The sequence below is a fragment of the Lepisosteus platostomus genome, chromosome 14 (assembly GCF_059453375.1).
Source record: "Lepisosteus platostomus isolate fLepPlt1 chromosome 14, fLepPlt1.hap1, whole genome shotgun sequence".
NCBI classification, from domain to species: Eukaryota; Metazoa; Chordata; class Actinopteri; order Semionotiformes; family Lepisosteidae; genus Lepisosteus; species Lepisosteus platostomus.
The window spans coordinates 13,897,021-13,907,542 of record NC_142624.1 but is presented as its reverse complement, the minus strand read 5'-3'; positions in this window follow the sequence as shown (position 1 = coordinate 13,907,542).

Below are 10,522 nucleotides of genomic sequence, written 5' to 3'. Positions count from 1 at the left end.
TGCACACTGGGGTTAAGAGCTGAGTGTGTGGGCTCTTTTGAGCCTTGCAGTTACATAGGGATTCAGTTGTCTGAAAAAACGCGTTTATTTCGGGCTGAAAAACACGTTTTCAAAAGTGTGCTGTTACTGCCCCATAACTTACATGGGGGTGACCAAACTTGCAGAAACATGTTTATTTCTGCTGAAAAACACGTTTTGACACTTTCTGCACACTGGGGTTAAGAGCTGAGTGTGTGGGCTCTTCTGAGCCTTGCAGTTACATAGGGATTCAGTTGTCTGAAAAAACGCGTTTATTTCAGGCTGAAAAACACGTTTTCAAAAGTGTGCTGTTACTGCCCCATAACTTACATGGGGGTGACCAAACTTGCAGAAACATGTTTATTTCTGCTGAAAAACACGTTTTGACACTTTCTGCACACTGGGGTTAAGAGCTGAGTGTGTGGGCTCTTTTGAGCCTTGCAGTTACTTAGGGATTCAGTTGTCTGAAAACACGCGTTTATTTCGGGCTGAAAAACACGTTTTCAAAAGTGTGCTGTTACTGCCCCATAACTTACATGGGGATGACCAAACTTGCAGAAACATGTTTATTTCTGCTGAAAATCACATTTTGACACTTTCTGCACACTGGGGTTAAGAGCTGAGTGTGTGGGCTCTTCTGAGTCTTGCAGTTACATAGGGATTCAGTTGTCTGAAAAAACGCGTTTATTTCGGGCTGAAAAACACGTTTTCAAAAGTGTACTGTTACTGCCACATAACTTACATGGGGGTGACCAAACTTGCAGAAACATGTTTATTTCTGCTGAAAAACACGTTTTGACACTTTCTGCACTCTGGGGTTAAGAGCTGAGTGTGTGGGCTCTTCTGAGTCTTGCAGTTACATAGGGATTCAGTTGTCTGAAAAAACGCGTTTATTTCGGGCTGAAAAACACGTTTTCAAAAGTGTACTGTTACTGCCACATAACTTACATGGGGGTGACCAAACTTGCAGAAACATGTTTATTTCTGCTGAAAAACACGTTTTGACACTTTCTGCACTCTGGGGTTAAGAGCTGAGTGTGTGGGCTCTTCTGAGTCTTGCAGTTACATAGGGATTCAGTTGTCTGAAAAAACGCGTTTATTTCGGGCTGAAAAACACGTTTTCAAAAGTGTGCTGTTACTGCCCCATAACTTACATGGGGGTGACCAAACTTGCAGAAACATGTTTATTTCTGCTGAAAAACACGTTTTGACACTTTCTGCACACTGGGGTTAAGAGCTGAGTGTGTGGGCTCTTTTGAGCCTTGCAGTTACATAGGGATTCAGTTGTCTGAAAAAACGCGTTTATTTTGGGCTGAAAAACACGTTTTCAAAAGTGTGCTGTTACTGCCCCATAACTTACATGGGGGTGACCAAACTTGCAGAAACATGTTTATTTCTGCTGAAAATCACATTTTGACACTTTCTGCACACTGGGGTTAAGAGCTGAGTGTGTGGGCTCTTCTGAGTCTTGCAGTTACATAGGGATTCAGTTGTCTGAAAAAACGCGTTTATTTCGGGCTGAAAAACACGTTTTCAAAAGTGTGCTGTTACTGCCCCATAACTTACATGGGGGTGACCAAACTTGCAGAAACATGTTTATTTCTGCTGAAAAACATGTTTTGACACTTTCTGCACACTGGGGTTAAGAGCTGAGTGTGTGGGCTCTTCTGAGCCTTGCAGTTACATAGGGATTCAGTTGTCTGAAAAAACGCGTTTATTTCGGGCTGAAAAACACGTTTTCAAAAGTGTACTGTTACTGCCACATAACTTACATGGGGGTGACCAAACTTGCAGAAACATGTTTATTTCTGCTGAAAAACACGTTTTGACACTTTCTGCACTCTGGGGTTAAGAGCTGAGTGTGTGGGCTCTTCTGAGTCTTGCAGTTACATAGGGATTCAGTTGTATGAAAAAACGCGTTTATTTCGGGCTGAAAAACACGTTTTCAAAAGTGTTCTGTTACTGCCACATAACTTACATGGGGGTGACCAAACTTGCAGAAACATGTTTATTTCTGCTGAAAAACACGTTTTGACACTTTCTGCACTCTGGGGTTAAGAGCTGAGTGTGTGGGCTCTTCTGAGTCTTGCAGTTACATAGGGATTCAGTTGTTTGAAAAAACGCGTTTATTTCGGGCTGAAAAACACGTTTTCAAAAGTGTGCTGTTACTGCCCCATAACTTACATGGGGGTGACCAAACTTGCAGAAACATGTTTATTTCTGCTGAAAAACACGTTTTGACACTTTCTGCACACTGGGGTTAAGAGCTGAGTGTGTGGGCTCTTTTGAGCCTTGCAGTTACATAGGGATTCAGTTGTCTGAAAAAACGCGTTTATTTCGGGCTGAAAAACACGTTTTCAAAAGTGTGCTGTTACTGCCCCATAACTTACATGGGGGTGACCAAACTTGCAGAAACATGTTTATTTCTGCTGAAAAACACGTTTTGACACTTTTTGCACTCTGGGGTTAAGAGCTGAGTGTGTGGGCTCTTCTGAGTCTTGCAGTTACATAGGGATTCAGTTGTCTGAAAAAACGCGTTTATTTCGGTCTGAAAAACACGTTTTCAAAAGTGTACTGTTACTGCCACATAACTTACATGGGGGTGACCAAACTTGCAGAAACATGTTTATTTCTGCTGAAAAACACGTTTTGACACTTTCTGCACTCTGGGGTTAAGAGCTGAGTGTGTGGGCTCTTCTGAGTCTTGCAGTTACATAGGGATTCAGTTGTCTGAAAAAACGCGTTTATTTCGGGCTGAAAAACACGTTTTCAAAAGTGTGCTGTTACTGCCCCATAACTTACATGGGGGTGACCAAACTTGCAGAAACATGTTTATTTCTGCTGAAAAACACGTTTTGACACTTTCTGCACACTGGGGTTAAGAGCTGAGTGTGTGGGCTCTTTTGAGCCTTGCAGTTACATAGGGATTCAGTTGTCTGAAAAAACGCGTTTATTTTGGGCTGAAAAACACGTTTTCAAAAGTGTGCTGTTACTGCCCCATAACTTACATGGGGGTGACCAAACTTGCAGAAACATGTTTATTTCTGCTGAAAATCACATTTTGACACTTTCTGCACACTGGGGTTAAGAGCTGAGTGTGTGGGCTCTTCTGAGTCTTGCAGTTACATAGGGATTCAGTTGTCTGAAAAAACGCGTTTATTTCGGGCTGAAAAACACGTTTTCAAAAGTGTGCTGTTACTGCCCCATAACTTACATGGGGGTGACCAAACTTGCAGAAACATGTTTATTTCTGCTGAAAAACATGTTTTGACACTTTCTGCACTCTGGGGTTAAGAGCTGAGTGTGTGGGCTCTTCTGAGTCTTGCAGTTACATAGGGATTCAGTTGTATGAAAAAACGCGTTTATTTCGGGCTGAAAAACACGTTTTCAAAAGTGTACTGTTACTGCCACATAACTTACATGGGGGTGACCAAACTTGCAGAAACATGTTTATTTCTGCTGAAAAACACGTTTTGACACTTTCTGCACTCTGGGGTTAAGAGCTGAGTGTGTGGGCTCTTCTGAGTCTTGCAGTTACATAGGGATTCAGTTGTCTGAAAAAACGCGTTTATTTCGGGCTGAAAAACACGTTTTCAAAAGTGTGCTGTTACTGCCCCATAACTTACATGGGGGTGACCAAACTTGCAGAAACATGTTTATTTCTGCTGAAAAACACGTTTTGACACTTTCTGCACACTGGGGTTAAGAGCTGAGTGTGTGGGCTCTTTTGAGCCTTGCAGTTACATAGGGATTCAGTTGTCTGAAAAAACGCGTTTATTTCGGGCTGAAAAACACGTTTTCAAAAGTGTGCTGTTACTGCCCCATAACTTACATGGGGGTGACCAAACTTGCAGAAACATGTTTATTTCTGCTGAAAAACACGTTTTGACACTTTCTGCACACTGTGGTTAAGAGCTGAGTGTGTGGGCTCTTCTGAGTCTTGCAGTTACATAGGGATTCAGTTGTCTGAAAAAACGCGTTTATTTCGGGCTGAAAAACACGTTTTCAAAAGTGTGCTGTTACTGCCCCATAACTTAAATGGGGGTGACCAAACTTGCAGAAACATGTTTATTTCTGCTGAAAATCACATTTTGACACTTTCTGCACACTGGGGTTAAGAGCTGAGTGTGTGGGCTCTTCTGAGTCTTGCAGTTACATAGGGATTCAGTTGTCTGAAAAAACGCGTTTATTTCGGGCTGAAAAACACGTTTTCAAAAGTGTGCTGTTACTGCCCCATAACTTACATGGGGGTGACCAAACTTGCAGAAACATGTTTATTTCTGCTGAAAAACACGTTTTGACACTTTCTGCACACTGGGGTTAAGAGCTGAGTGTGTGGGCTCTTTTGAGCCTTGCAGTTACATAGGGATTCAGTTGTCTGAAAAAACGCGTTTATTTCGGGCTGAAAAACACGTTTTCAAAAGTGTGCTGTTACTGCCCCATAACTTACATGGGGGTGACCAAACTTGCAGAAACATGTTTATTTCTGCTGAAAAACACGTTTTGACACTTTCTGCACACTGGGGTTAAGAGCTGAGTGTGTGGGCTCTTCTGAGCCTTGCAGTTACATAGGGATTCAGTTGTCTGAAAAAACGCGTTTATTTCAGGCTGAAAAACACGTTTTCAAAAGTGTGCTGTTACTGCCCCATAACTTACATGGGGGTGACCAAACTTGCAGAAACATGTTTATTTCTGCTGAAAAACACGTTTTGACACTTTCTGCACACTGGGGTTAAGAGCTGAGTGTGTGGGCTCTTTTGAGCCTTGCAGTTACTTAGGGATTCAGTTGTCTGAAAACACGCGTTTATTTCGGGCTGAAAAACACGTTTTCAAAAGTGTGCTGTTACTGCCCCATAACTTACATGGGGATGACCAAACTTGCAGAAACATGTTTATTTCTGCTGAAAATCACATTTTGACACTTTCTGCACACTGGGGTTAAGAGCTGAGTGTGTGGGCTCTTCTGAGTCTTGCAGTTACATAGGGATTCAGTTGTCTGAAAAAACGCGTTTATTTCGGGCTGAAAAACACGTTTTCAAAAGTGTACTGTTACTGCCACATAACTTACATGGGGGTGACCAAACTTGCAGAAACATGTTTATTTCTGCTGAAAAACACGTTTTGACACTTTCTGCACTCTGGGGTTAAGAGCTGAGTGTGTGGGCTCTTCTGAGTCTTGCAGTTACATAGGGATTCAGTTGTCTGAAAAAACGCGTTTATTTCGGGCTGAAAAACACGTTTTCAAAAGTGTACTGTTACTGCCACATAACTTACATGGGGGTGACCAAACTTGCAGAAACATGTTTATTTCTGCTGAAAAACACGTTTTGACACTTTCTGCACTCTGGGGTTAAGAGCTGAGTGTGTGGGCTCTTCTGAGTCTTGCAGTTACATAGGGATTCAGTTGTCTGAAAAAACGCGTTTATTTCGGGCTGAAAAACACGTTTTCAAAAGTGTGCTGTTACTGCCCCATAACTTACATGGGGGTGACCAAACTTGCAGAAACATGTTTATTTCTGCTGAAAAACACGTTTTGACACTTTCTGCACACTGGGGTTAAGAGCTGAGTGTGTGGGCTCTTTTGAGCCTTGCAGTTACATAGGGATTCAGTTGTCTGAAAAAACGCGTTTATTTTGGGCTGAAAAACACGTTTTCAAAAGTGTGCTGTTACTGCCCCATAACTTACATGGGGGTGACCAAACTTGCAGAAACATGTTTATTTCTGCTGAAAATCACATTTTGACACTTTCTGCACACTGGGGTTAAGAGCTGAGTGTGTGGGCTCTTCTGAGTCTTGCAGTTACATAGGGATTCAGTTGTCTGAAAAAACGCGTTTATTTCGGGCTGAAAAACACGTTTTCAAAAGTGTGCTGTTACTGCCCCATAACTTACATGGGGGTGACCAAACTTGCAGAAACATGTTTATTTCTGCTGAAAAACATGTTTTGACACTTTCTGCACACTGGGGTTAAGAGCTGAGTGTGTGGGCTCTTCTGAGCCTTGCAGTTACATAGGGATTCAGTTGTCTGAAAAAACGCGTTTATTTCGGGCTGAAAAACACGTTTTCAAAAGTGTACTGTTACTGCCACATAACTTACATGGGGGTGACCAAACTTGCAGAAACATGTTTATTTCTGCTGAAAAACACGTTTTGACACTTTCTGCACTCTGGGGTTAAGAGCTGAGTGTGTGGGCTCTTCTGAGTCTTGCAGTTACATAGGGATTCAGTTGTATGAAAAAACGCGTTTATTTCGGGCTGAAAAACACGTTTTCAAAAGTGTTCTGTTACTGCCACATAACTTACATGGGGGTGACCAAACTTGCAGAAACATGTTTATTTCTGCTGAAAAACACGTTTTGACACTTTCTGCACTCTGGGGTTAAGAGCTGAGTGTGTGGGCTCTTCTGAGTCTTGCAGTTACATAGGGATTCAGTTGTTTGAAAAAACGCGTTTATTTCGGGCTGAAAAACACGTTTTCAAAAGTGTGCTGTTACTGCCCCATAACTTACATGGGGGTGACCAAACTTGCAGAAACATGTTTATTTCTGCTGAAAAACACGTTTTGACACTTTCTGCACACTGGGGTTAAGAGCTGAGTGTGTGGGCTCTTTTGAGCCTTGCAGTTACATAGGGATTCAGTTGTCTGAAAAAACGCGTTTATTTCGGGCTGAAAAACACGTTTTCAAAAGTGTGCTGTTACTGCCCCATAACTTACATGGGGGTGACCAAACTTGCAGAAACATGTTTATTTCTGCTGAAAAACACGTTTTGACACTTTTTGCACTCTGGGGTTAAGAGCTGAGTGTGTGGGCTCTTCTGAGTCTTGCAGTTACATAGGGATTCAGTTGTCTGAAAAAACGCGTTTATTTCGGTCTGAAAAACACGTTTTCAAAAGTGTACTGTTACTGCCACATAACTTACATGGGGGTGACCAAACTTGCAGAAACATGTTTATTTCTGCTGAAAAACACGTTTTGACACTTTCTGCACTCTGGGGTTAAGAGCTGAGTGTGTGGGCTCTTCTGAGTCTTGCAGTTACATAGGGATTCAGTTGTCTGAAAAAACGCGTTTATTTCGGGCTGAAAAACACGTTTTCAAAAGTGTGCTGTTACTGCCCCATAACTTACATGGGGGTGACCAAACTTGCAGAAACATGTTTATTTCTGCTGAAAAACACGTTTTGACACTTTCTGCACACTGGGGTTAAGAGCTGAGTGTGTGGGCTCTTTTGAGCCTTGCAGTTACATAGGGATTCAGTTGTCTGAAAAAACGCGTTTATTTTGGGCTGAAAAACACGTTTTCAAAAGTGTGCTGTTACTGCCCCATAACTTACATGGGGGTGACCAAACTTGCAGAAACATGTTTATTTCTGCTGAAAATCACATTTTGACACTTTCTGCACACTGGGGTTAAGAGCTGAGTGTGTGGGCTCTTCTGAGTCTTGCAGTTACATAGGGATTCAGTTGTCTGAAAAAACGCGTTTATTTCGGGCTGAAAAACACGTTTTCAAAAGTGTGCTGTTACTGCCCCATAACTTACATGGGGGTGACCAAACTTGCAGAAACATGTTTATTTCTGCTGAAAAACATGTTTTGACACTTTCTGCACACTGGGGTTAAGAGCTGAGTGTGTGGGCTCTTCTGAGCCTTGCAGTTACATAGGGATTCAGTTGTCTGAAAAAACGCGTTTATTTCGGGCTGAAAAACACGTTTTCAAAAGTGTACTGTTACTGCCACATAACTTACATGGGGGTGACCAAACTTGCAGAAACATGTTTATTTCTGCTGAAAAACACGTTTTGACACTTTCTGCACTCTGGGGTTAAGAGCTGAGTGTGTGGGCTCTTCTGAGTCTTGCAGTTACATAGGGATTCAGTTGTATGAAAAAACGCGTTTATTTCGGGCTGAAAAACACGTTTTCAAAAGTGTACTGTTACTGCCACATAACTTACATGGGGGTGACCAAACTTGCAGAAACATGTTTATTTCTGCTGAAAAACACGTTTTGACACTTTCTGCACTCTGGGGTTAAGAGCTGAGTGTGTGGGCTCTTCTGAGTCTTGCAGTTACATAGGGATTCAGTTGTCTGAAAAAACGCGTTTATTTCGGGCTGAAAAACACGTTTTCAAAAGTGTGCTGTTACTGCCCCATAACTTACATGGGGGTGACCAAACTTGCAGAAACATGTTTATTTCTGCTGAAAAACACGTTTTGACACTTTCTGCACACTGGGGTTAAGAGCTGAGTGTGTGGGCTCTTTTGAGCCTTGCAGTTACATAGGGATTCAGTTGTCTGAAAAAACGCGTTTATTTCGGGCTGAAAAACACGTTTTCAAAAGTGTGCTGTTACTGCCCCATAACTTACATGGGGGTGACCAAACTTGCAGAAACATGTTTATTTCTGCTGAAAAACACGTTTTGACACTTTCTGCACACTGTGGTTAAGAGCTGAGTGTGTGGGCTCTTCTGAGTCTTGCAGTTACATAGGGATTCAGTTGTCTGAAAAAACGCGTTTATTTCGGGCTGAAAAACACGTTTTCAAAAGTGTGCTGTTACTGCCCCATAACTTACATGGGGGTGACCAAACTTGCAGAAACATGTTTATTTCTGCTGAAAAACATGTTTTGACGCTTTCTGCACACTGGGGTTAAGAGCTGAGTGTGTGGGCTCTTCTGAGCCTTGCAGTTACATAGGGATTCAGTTGTCTGAAAAAACGCGTTTATTTCGGGCTGAAAAACACGTTTTCAAAAGTGTACTGTTACTGCCACATAACTTACATGGGGGTGACCAAACTTGCAGAAACATGTTTATTTCTGCTGAAAAACACGTTTTGACGCTTTCTGCACTCTGGGGTTAAGAGCTGAGTGTGTGGGCTCTTCTGAGTCTTGCAGTTACATAGGGATTCAGTTGTCAGAAAAAACGCGTTTATTTCGGGCTGAAAAACACGTTTTCAAAAGTGTACTGTTACTGCCACATAACTTACATGGGGGTGACCAAACTTGCAGAAACATGTTTATTTCTGCTGAAAAACACGTTTTGACACTTTCTGCACTCTGGGGTTAAGAGCTGAGTGTGTGGGCTCTTCTGAGTCTTGCAGTTACATAGGGATTCAGTTGTCTGAAAAAACGCGTTTATTTCGGGCTGAAAAACACGTTTTCAAAAGTGTGCTGTTACTGCCCCATAACTTACATGGGGGTGACCAAACTTGCAGAAACATGTTTATTTCTGCTGAAAATCACATTTTGACACTTTCTGCACACTGGGGTTAAGAGCTGAGTGTGTGGGCTCTTCTGAGTCTTGCAGTTACATAGGGATTCAGTTGTCTGAAAAAACGCGTTTATTTCGGGCTGAAAAACACGTTTTCAAAAGTGTGCTGTTACTGCCCCATAACTTACATGGGGGTGACCAAACTTGCAGAAACATGTTTATTTCTGCTGAAAAACATGTTTTGACACTTTCTGCACACTGGGGTTAAGAGCTGAGTGTGTGGGCTCTTCTGAGCCTTGCAGTTACATAGGGATTCAGTTGTCTGAAAAAACGCGTTTATTTCGGGCTGAAAAACACGTTTTCAAAAGTGTGCTGTTACTGCCCCATAACTTACATGGGGGTGACCAAACTTGCAGAAACATGTTTATTTCTGCTGAAAAACACGTTTTGACACTTTCTGCACACTGTGGTTAAGAGCTGAGTGTGTGGGCTCTTCTGAGTCTTGCAGTTACATAGGGATTCAGTTGTCTGAAAAAACGCGTTTATTTCGGGCTGAAAAACACGTTTTCAAAAGTGTGCTGTTACTGCCCCATAACTTACATGGGGGTGACCAAACTTGCAGAAACATGTTTATTTCTGCTGAAAAACATGTTTTGACACTTTCTGCACACTGGGGTTAAGAGCTGAGTGTGTGGGCTCTTCTGAGTCTTGCAGTTACATAGGGATTCAGTTGTCTGAAAAAACGCGTTTATTTCGGGCTGAAAAACACGTTTTCAAAAGTGTGCTGTTACTGCCCCATAACTTACATGGGGGTGACCAAACTTGCAGAAACATGTTTATTTCTGCTGAAAAACACGTTTTGACACTTTCTGCACACTGTGGTTAAGAGCTGAGTGTGTGGGCTCTTCTGAGTCTTGCAGTTACATAGGGATTCAGTTGTCTGAAAAAACGTGTTTATTTCGGGCTGAAAAACACGTTTTCAAAAGTGTGCTGTTACTGCCCCATAACTTACATGGGGGTGACCAAACTTGCAGAAACATGTTTATTTCTGCTGAAAAACATGTTTTGACACTTTCTGCACACTGGGGTTAAGAGCTGAGTGTGTGGGCTCTTCTGAGCCTTGCAGTTACATAGGGATTCAGTTGTCTGAAAAAACGCGTTTATTTCGGGCTGAAAAACACGTTTTCAAAAGTGTACTGTTACTGCCACATAACTTACATGGGGGTGACCAAACTTGCAGAAACATGTTTATTTCTGCTGAAAAACACGTTTTGACACTTTCTGCACACTGGGGTTAA